The sequence below is a fragment of the Microcebus murinus genome, chromosome 5 (assembly GCF_040939455.1).
Source record: "Microcebus murinus isolate Inina chromosome 5, M.murinus_Inina_mat1.0, whole genome shotgun sequence".
Lineage (NCBI taxonomy): Eukaryota > Metazoa > Chordata > Mammalia > Primates > Cheirogaleidae > Microcebus > Microcebus murinus.
The window spans coordinates 58314997-58324864 of NC_134108.1; positions in this window are offsets into that span (position 1 = coordinate 58314997).

The window sequence follows — 9868 nt, forward strand, 5'->3', positions numbered from 1 at the left end:
AAGCTAACTTAGTCAAAATTGGTCTTAAGCCTTTGAGAATAATATCATTATTCCCATTCCATTGACAGCACTTGCATTTATTGCCCTACTATTAAAGATCTATATAGTTGTGGCGTTACTTAGAGCATTTACGATATATTGCCTACCATATTTTCATAATGTTTTGTCTTTTTAAATTCTAGCCATATGACAAGTTGTTTTTGTAATATGTGACTAGAACATTTAAACTTTAATGTTTCTATACGTTTTATAATCCCATGCATTTATTGCCACAGTGCAGTCTACTGTAAAATGGTTACCTAGTTTTTTCCATGGATTTCCTACCCAGTATGATACTGTTATTATATATTTCTTGGTGTTTCTTTTTATTATTCCCCCAGATATTAACTGTTCTATCTTAAAATATTTAATTCTATGGTGTGAACCTTAATCCCATTTCAGAGCACTCATCTATATGTCATGTTGTCACAATGCACTCCTTGAGTCTGAGGTAGGGTGTACTTGCTTTTTTCTCCTTTTTTTAATAAATAAAATACTTTTTAAAAACAAATTTGTTTTGCTTGTTTTACAAATGTGCATATATTTATTATATATACATATTTGCTTTTATTTAACAAAATAACTGCATTTTGAATTTATCATACATTGGAAAAACAAATCTTTATTCATTTAATGAGCAGACCATGCAGATTTCCATAAGATATAGTGCCATGTTGGCCAAAGCTCTGTGCAAATAACCATCTATTGTAAAATGGTAGGAGAATAGCTGTGAACCTCTTTTCTAACCAATGAAATTCAGAAGCAGCGCATTGTAACTCAGTTTGCAATATTTTTTCCCAATATTTTCTTAAAGCTTCATGTATGGAGAGTGTCTTTGTTTTCACTCCATTTTGCATTTTGCCAAGAAAAAGTGACAAAACAGTACTTATCATCTTCCTTCAAAACATATGGCATGTGCCCACGGAATATTAAATGATCTTTTACAATTACAACAAATGTTGTGATATTTCATCTGAAACTCTCAGAATGTAAGGTTTCTTGAGGCAGGCAGGAAAAGCAAAAAGATAGTTCAGGAGGATTGGTTTGCTGGTGGAGATGGTGATGAAAACATATGCTACTTCAAATCTGAAGGAGTACTGTGTATATATGTATGTATAAGTGGGAGTGGCAGAAAACATATTATTTGGACTTGGAGGTCGTAAGATTTTGTAGCCAGTTTTGTGTCCTCTGGTTTGAAAAAGACAAGAAATTGAGTTTACAAGATTAGGTTGTCTTTAAATTTTTTTTCTGTTTTCTCTCACTATAGAAGGAAGAATTTTCCAATGATCCCAGGTCACTGAGAAGAGGGCTTTCCACTTTTTTCTCTTTCTCTTACAAACTTCTATCCAAGGAAGGAGGAGTCTTTTGTTTGATCTGTATGGCTAGGAGAAGGAGCTGGGCATGTGTAACTTGGTCTTTTTCTTGTTGTTCTCAAATCTGCCTGCTCCAGCTGAATGTGTTTTGCTCTGACAAGCATACCTTCTTTAGGTCCAAATCTGCCTTCCAGAGGCAGCTCTGCAGATCCATTCCTCTTGTTCCTCATTCTCAGGGCTCTCCATTGTAATTGGTGTGGTAAACATATCTACTCGGCAGACCCAAGCTCTTGGTGGTCCCAAGGTCTAGACTGTAGGTGAAAGTGGGGTTGTGCAGTGGAAGGTTATCACATTTATGCCATAGCTTAAACCATAATCTCTCCTGCAATTAAAAAAAATTTTTTTTACCAACAATAAAGCTGATATCTCAATCTCTATCTGTCCATATTTGGAGTTTGTCGTTTAATTTGCTTACAACACAGAGGAGAAATGCACATTACTACTTACCACCCCTCAGTACTCCAACATTCACCACAGGATTAAATGATATTTGATATTCACATTCATATTCCAAACTAGTAGTTGCCATTAATAACAGATCCCTGAGAACAAGTTTTTTTAAATGTCACAACACCCCTACCATATGAATGTCTATTTAGATAGTAAAAGCAATCCAAATAATATTTCCAATTTTTTTTTATTATTTTTATGTCAAAATATTAAGGGCAATACAAATATTTTTGTTACATGGATAACTTGTGTAATGCTTAAGTCAGGGATTTTAATGTGCCCACTGCCAGAATGGTATTCATTGTACCTGATAGGTAAGTTTTTATCCCTCATACCCCTCACCTTGTCTGGGCTTCCAATGACCTTGATATCCCCTTGTGCCTGCTTGTGACCATGGTTTAGTTCTCAATTATTAAAAAATATATGTGGTGTTTGTTTTTCCATTCCTCAGACACTTCCCTTAGGAGAATGGTCTCCACATCCATCCAAATTATTGCAAAAGACATTATTTCATTCTTTTTTATGGCTGGGTAGTACTCCATGTTATATATTATATATGCCACATTTTCTTTATCCATTCATGAATTGATGGGCACTTAGGTTGATTCCACATCTTTCTAATCATGAATTGTGCTGTGATAAACATTTGAGTGCAGGTATCTTTTTTGATCAAATGACTTTTCCTTTCAGTAAATACCCAGTAGTGGGACTGCTGGATCGAATGCTAAGTCTACATTTATTTCTTTGAGGAATCTCCATACTGTTTTCCTTAGAGGTTTACTAATTTGCAGTCCCACCAACAGTGTATAAGTGTTCCTTTCTCTCTGCATCTATGCCAGCATCTGTTGTTTTTTTCTTTTTCATAATGGCCATTCTGACAGGAGTACGGTGATTTCTTATTGCAGTTTTAATTTTCATTTCCCTGATGATTAGTGATGTTAAGAATTTTTTCATGTTTGTTGGCATTATTTATTTATCTTCTTTGGAAAACCTTCTGTTCATGTCTTTTGCCCACTTTTTAATGGGGTTGTTTTTTGCTTGCTGATGGGTTTGAATTCTTTGCAGAATCCAGATATTAGCCCTTCACCAGAGGTATAGTTTGTGAATATTTTTCTCATTCTATAGATTAACTATTTGCTCTGTTGATTATTTCTTTAGCTGTGCAGAAGTGTTTTAATTTAATTAAGTCCCATTTATTTATTATTATTGTTGCTGTATTTGCCTTTGGGGTCTTAGTCATAAATCCTTTGTCTAAGCTGATGTCTAGAAGAGTTTTTCCTACATTTTCTTCTAGATTTTTTATAGCTTCACACCTTACATTTAAGTCTTTTATCCACCAAGAGATAGGGGTCCTGTTTCATTCTTCTCCATATGGCTATTGAGTTTTCCCAGCATTATTTATTGAATAGGGCTTCCTTTCCTCAGTGTATGTTGCTGTCTGCTTTCTTGAAGATCAGTTGGTTGTCAGTAGATGGTTTTATTTCTAGGTTTTCTATTCTGTTCCATTGGTCAATGTGTCTACTTTTATACCAGTGATATGCTGTTTTGGTTATTATAGTTTTTAGTATAATTTGAAGTCAGGTAATTTGATGCATCCAGATTTGTTCTTTTTGCTTGAGATTGCTTTGGTTATTTGGGCTCTTTTTTGGTTCTACATGAACCTTAGAATTATTTTTTCTAGATTTGTGAAATATGATGTTGGTATTTTGATGGAAATTGCATTGAATCACCTTGGGTACTATAGATATTTTAATGATGCTGATTCTGCCAATCCATGAACATGGAATATTTTTCCATTTGTTTGTGTCATCTATAATTTCTTTCATCAGTGTTTTATAGTTCTCCTTGTAGAGATCTTTTACTTCCTTGGTTAAGTATATTCTTAAGTAGTTTATTTTCTTTGTAACTATTGTACATGGTATTGAGTCCTTGACTTGACTTTTAGCTTAACTGTTAATAGTATATAAAATGGTACAGATTTGTATATATTGACTTTGTAACCTGAGTTTATTTATCAATTCTAAGAGTCTTTAGGATTTTCTACATACACAATCATATCATCAGCAAACAGGGATAGTTTGACCACTTCTTTCCTGATTTGGATTCCCCTTATTTCTTTCTCTTGCCAGGTAGCTCCAGCCAGTACTTCCAGTACTATGTTCATTAGAAGTGTTGATCTTAGGCACCTTTGTCTTGTTCTAGTTCTTGGTGGGAATGCTTTCAACGTTTCCCCATTCAATATAATGTTGGCTGTGGGTTTGTCATATATGGTATTTATAATTATAAGGCATGGTCCTTCTATGCTTATTTTGTTGAGGGTTTTATCATGAAAGAGTGCCATTTTATCCAATGCTTTTTCTGCATTTATTGAGATGATCATGTGGACTTTGTTTTTGCTTTTGTTTATGTGGTAAGTCACATTTATTGATTTGTGTATGTTGAACTATCCTTGCTTCTCTGGGATGAAACCCACTTGATCATGGTGGATCTTTTTGATGTGCTGTTGAACTTGGTTTGCTAATATTTTGTTGAGGCTTTAAGTATACTTTAAAATTATAATCTGTCTTCTAACTCACATTTCCTCCACTATAAAGTATCAATTGAGAGCTTTATAATGCTTAATGAAAGATAGGAGAAAAAAACTTTTGTGTTAAATTAATAATACTATTAATATCTTTATATTAATTAATTTAATTTCTGTGAAAATTAATATTCCACAGAGAAATCAGGCATCTGTGATAAAGACATGGCTGGTACTTCTCACTGACTACTTTTGACACTTTGGAATTAACAGACTAAATACTTTCACTGCTAAACAAATTATTTCAAAAGAAGAAGACATTCTTTTATTCATCAAATATGTATCAAGAAACAGCTATGTGCTAGGTATTGTTCTAGGTTCTGGGGTTACATCAGTGAAAATATAGACTAATATCTAGGAATTTTATTCCAAGAAATTCACATTCTAGTGGTAGGGAAGATATAATAAATAGTAATGACTATATATAAGCACTTTTAGTATTTTAGAAGGTGGTAAGTATTAGAGAAAATAAATGTGGCTGAGCAAGGATAATTGGGTAGGAGTTACAATTAAAGTAGGTTGGTCAGGGTAGACCTCATTAAGAAGGTATTTGAGCAAAGATTAAATGAGGTGAGGAAGGAACCAGGTAGATATCAGTGAGAAAGAGCATTCCAAGCAGTTGGTACAGCCATTGCAAGGGCCCTGAAGAAAGACTATATGTGTAGATGTTTGGGGAAGCAGAAGGAGGCCAGTGTGGCTAAAGGAGTGGGGGAGCAAGGATAGAAGTAGGGATCAAGGATAAAAAAAAGAGAGAGGGAGAAATGAGTGGTAGAAAATGTAACTAGAAAAAGATTGGATAGCAAGTTGTTGTATCCTGCGGGCATTGTAAGAATTTGAATATTTCTCTGAGAGAAATAGAAAGCCATTGGAAGATTTAAGAGAGAAATAACACTTGACATTGTTTAACAGAATTGTTCTGGCTGTTACGTTGAGAACAGACTTCTGGAAGATAAGAATGCAAGGAGGGGGTCCTGTTATGAGGTTGTTGTCACTATTAAGGTGAGCAATGATGGTGACTAGATCATATGCTAGCAGAAGTGGCTGGATCTTGATAGAAATTGAAAGCTGAGCCAAAATGGTCTGCTGATGAATTGATTATAAAGTGTGAGATAAAGCAATGGGTCGAGGATGGCCCCAGGATTCTGGCCTAACCAAGGATAGATTTTCCATTTACTGAGATGGGGAAAGTGGTGGGCAAAACAGGTTAGGAAGGACAAGATAAGGAATACAGTTTTAGACCTCTTAAATTTGAAATGTTTATTAGAAATCTAAGAGAAGGTGTTGAATATGCTGTTGGATATGTGAGTCTGGAGTTCAGGGGAGAAAAGCCTAGGCTGGAGACATAAATTTGAAAGTCATCCATATAAAGATGATTCTCAATGCTTGTAAAAAGGAGACTTTCCAAAGTCCTCTGAAAGGTGAGCTTTTCTTCTAAGCCAAGTTTGAGACTCCATAAAGGTTAACATTTTAAAAGGGAACCATTGAATGATGAACGTTTTCCTGCTGAAGTGACATTAAAAGAAAAAAATTACCCTTCAATAATGATACAAACCTCACCTCTGCAGGCAAAATGCAAAGGATTCAGATAATCCAGAGTTAATTTAGAAAGCTCAGTGTCAAGCAGGTACCACCTTCCACCATCAGAAGTTCTCTTCAATTCTTTGTGACTGCTTCATACTTTTGTGTCTTTACTGTTTGTGGCCATGCCCTAGACTGGCTTGCAGCGAAAATCAGAGGTCTTGCAGCTTCTGTAGTCATAAGGAAAAAAAAAATGACTATTCTGTTTAATAGTCACACTTGCTCACCTTTTATGACTCATTTATATATGGTACAAAAGAAGTTATTAGATGCTACATTACAGGCTTGAAAGAGTTAGTTCCTTCAAAAAGCCCGATGTAATCTTAAGGAGTTTCCACATTGGGAGAATCTGGCTCAAAATAACAATCTACACAAGACTTTCTGAGTCAGAAACCTATTTAAAGAAGAGAGTGTTCAACAGTAGTTCCAATAAATACTGGTAACTCTTTTGCATTAAGCATACCACAGTAGAAAGGGGGAAATAACTATCTTTAGATCACAAGGCAAGATGTGTACAGAGAAGGTAAAAACCTCTGGGTTCCTGCCTTTAGGCTGGGTGGTCAGGCCCTTCCAACAGGAGGCCGATTGACAACTGAGTGACACTAGTTCTAACACTGTGAACCTGACTCTCCCTCTGATTTACCTCCTTGGCACAGAGTCATGTAATATCATTACTCCTGAGAGAGTGCCCAGGATCAGGAGCCTTAGAAATACTGCTTTGGTTTTCAGTGTCCATCAAAAAAGAATACTAACTTTTTAAATGCAGAAAACAAGATTTTTGCCAAACCTAAACTTAATGTAATTTTTCTTAAAGAACTTATTCTTAAAACAGTCACAAAGATATTTTCTGTTACAGTAAGTGCACTCTTTCACAGAGATTTGAGAACACCAAACAGAGAGATGAATATAAAATACACATTTCAGCACTTGGCCTGGGTGGAAAGCCAAAGGTCAATGGCTTGGAAGATGATGAGCTGATATCACTGTGAAAGATGAGGAGAGAGACCAGGTCTATTATGCTTTTGGGAGCATCCCTGGCTTTCCTCCCCCTATAATGCAAATGCAGACTCTGTGAACTGCTTCTCTTCCCCTGTTCCGTTGCACACCTTATCTGAATGGGGACTTTGATCTGAGTGTGGTGGGAGAACTGAGGTCTTGGTTGATGAGAACCAAAAGAGCATTAGTCATAAGTCTTGGCAACAGATTGTCCTTTCCCACTGAGTTTTCAGCCACACACACGTGCACTACTTGAGAGCTTATCACTGGTGAGCTGGCGATCTTTTCCTTCAGAGAGCGCAAGCTGGGAACAACTTTTCTCATTTACATAGAGTAGAGAGAATACTAATTAAATATGGAAATCTGCTAGATATCCATCTATCTTCGTCGTCTGTGCTTTCACCAGGTAGATGGGTGGAGGGAGGAGGGAAAAGTGCTGAGTCAGGAGACTGTCTAAGGCTCTTCCTTCCAGCTCACAGGACGCTGGCTTTGAGGATTTAGGCAGTGATCTTTAGTTGACTTACTTTCTCATTATTTAAAACGGCTTAGTCTGGAGGTGGGTACCCTGTGTTTTAGGTCCTCTGTGTTTCTAATGTCCACAGAATCCTGTTTTCCAAACAGCAAACCTACTGGGGAGTTATATAAGAGCTTTACAGCCCCATTTCTGGCATACTGTACTGATGCCTGGATGTATTTGATTAAATTTCCCTTAATGGGTCACAAAGGTGTCCCTCAGGTCCTCAGGGGTAATGTTAGGAATAGAACAGCCTTTGGAAACTGCCACCAAGTGAATAACGGGTTGATCTGATTTTTTTTTTAAAGCACTCATTTGCTCTCTCCAGACCTCACATGTTTGTTAAATTGGGAAAGCTCAGCGGGTGGTGTGTCTGAAATCTTTTTTTTTTTTTTTCTCTTTCTTTTGCAGTTGATACTTGAAACTGACACAAAGACAACTGAAGCTGCTTGGTCACATTTCCTGTCTCAAAACAGAGGGCTGCTTCTGTTCAAGAGAGTGAACCTGTGTGAAGCAGAGTAATTGGTCTCTAAGTAGTCCCGCCCCTGTCTCCAGGAAGGAGATTTTAGTTAAAAGGCCCTGCGGTTTGTGCCTCCAGCTACTGAAAAACTCTTATCTACTTGTAGTACAACTGGGAACTGTCCAAAGGAAAACATGAAGTATTCTTTTAATTAATGATTGAATGCATGCTATTTGCACTTGCCTCTCTGTAGAAAGAGATACACACTAGCCTTCCCACAGTGAGTGTTTACTCACATTCCATCTGCATCTTCTTTCCTCTGTGGGAGCCCAGCCCAAGTTTACCTTCAGAGCTTGTCACATGGATCAGCTGACTCTGTCTCACAATTAACTAGCTTTCGGCTGACTTATGACTCTGAAATTCTTAGTGTGGGCTATTTGGCCCTCCTAGTTTATAGCTCTTTATGCTTTCCAGTTGGGTCCTTTGCCTTCTGCTTTCATGTAACCTGCTCATTGTCTTCAGCCATGGTTATCTGCTTCTTCCTCAGGTTAAGCCATCTATAGCCCTTAGTGTAGTTCAGCTCTTGGGGATGAAATGACTTGCCTGCATGCTGGTCTATGTTTTTTCCAACTTTCGAATTAAATAAAAGTCATCCTTCTCCAAGGAGCTTCCGATCATATAGCAAAAGCTCCTCTGACTTATTTAATCCTGTCCCACCAGCGCGATCTTCATATCTGATGAGGTGCACGGTGGCCTGGAACTCTGTCTTCTGTTCTCTGCCTGAATCCCCGAGAGGTTCTCCTTCAGTGCACTCCTCACACGGGCTGCTCCGAGTGACCAGAAGAGATTTGATGGTACCTATACCTCTTGTTTTTCTCTCCAGGACCCTGCACAATGCCTGGCAATAGATCTTTATTGGATAGAAGAAGACAAAGAATATCCTTCTTCGTGCCTTAGATGTTTATTTAATCAGAGGGCCGGGACTCTGGGGGAGGAGATGGGACTGAGCCTAGGGGTCCCATAGCAAGATTGAGAACTGAAGATGAGAGTAGTGGTCTGCATCCCACGTTACTCTTTCCCCAGTGTTGTCCACCTTCTGTTCTGTCATTACACCTGCCACCCTGGGATGTCACTGGGGCTGGAGTCAGGGATTAGAAAGGAAGAGGGAGGAAGGCAGGGAAATCTTAAGGGGAGATAGAAGGGGAAAGGGATTTTCTGAGGCAGCCACTCGGGGTATATGGAAGGTGGGTTTATGTAAATCAGGAGCTACTTGCTTGCAGAATATTCACAGATGGGGGGCCTTAATTTCACCAGATGCAAGACATAGCCCATTACTGGGGTCCTCCCCTCACTCCCTCACAAAGTCTGCTCTGTGTGAGCTTATCTCTACCTTTCTGGTCCTGTGTTCCCTTCAAACAAAGGCCTGCAATTACCCTAAGCTAGGCTAGATCTGGGATATACACAGTCTTTGACAACTGTCTTCTTTGGGGAGATTTCGGTATTCTCCAAGTATTAGCATTCTTAGCCTTTCTGAGCCTGGGAACTTTCCTAATCCAACACATGTTGATGGGTGGTCCTTAATTGCACCTCCCATTTGGGCTCACTGGGTTTCTGCAAATCTTACTCTTAAGTGGGGCTAGAAGGGTGGGGCTAGAAGAAAGGACAATGCATTTTGATTATTACCTTCTCTAGTTTGAACTTTTCATAAGAAAGAGACAGAACTAGTTGATTACTAAACCTTGAGGTCATTTGGACCTTGTGTTTTGAATTCATACAGTGGAAGTATTTATTTAAAAAAAAAGGGAAAAAATCCCTACTTACATGCTTCAGCATTATAAGAACTCATTTCATGTTTATAATTGTTAAATTTAAAAAAA